Below are 554 nucleotides of genomic sequence, written 5' to 3'. Positions count from 1 at the left end.
ATGTAAAGCGAACGTGATAACCACTACACTACAGAAACTGCTGCTACTATTATCAGCAAGGAGTAACCCGTGTTTTACATATATTCATCGCACGAATACGAAATTCCAACATCATGTATTCATGAAAATTCTCTGTTACAAATACAGTACTTCTCACATGTGTCAGAGACCTCTGTTTCCAAAATAAGGTATTCATGAAAGCAACTCATCTCTTTTATAAATACGTTACTTACTGCATGTGTCAAAAAATGACTGTTTCCGCCTGGTTTCGAACCAGGGACCTTTCGCGTGTTAAGCGAACGTGATAACCACTACACTACAGAAACTGCTGCTAGTATTATCAGCAAGGAGTAACCCGAGTTTTACATATATTCATCGCACGAATACGAAATTCCAACATCATGCATTCATGAAAATTCTCTGTTACAAATACAGTACTTCTCACATGTGTCAGAGACCTCTGTTTCCAAAATAAGGTATTCATGAAAGCAACTCATCTCTTTTATAAAAACGTTACTTACTGCATGTGTCAAAAAGGATAACAACTACGCTAT

The 554-nt window shown here is 37.0% G+C and overlaps 1 non-coding gene across 1 annotated transcript; it reads right to left on the bottom strand.

Moving 5' to 3' along the window:
- Window positions 1-253: 253 nt before the first annotated feature.
- On the bottom strand, window positions 254-326 carry trnav-aac. The gene has a single exon. It is a non-coding gene; the product is annotated as a tRNA-Val (tRNA).
- Between the last annotated feature and the right edge of the window lie 228 nt (window positions 327-554).

Source organism: Oncorhynchus gorbuscha, unplaced genomic scaffold (genome assembly GCF_021184085.1).
Source record: "Oncorhynchus gorbuscha isolate QuinsamMale2020 ecotype Even-year unplaced genomic scaffold, OgorEven_v1.0 Un_scaffold_18562, whole genome shotgun sequence".
NCBI classification, from domain to species: domain Eukaryota; kingdom Metazoa; phylum Chordata; class Actinopteri; order Salmoniformes; family Salmonidae; genus Oncorhynchus; species Oncorhynchus gorbuscha.
Note: the sequence above shows the minus strand (reverse complement) of the source record. Positions and strands in the feature narration are given on the sequence as shown.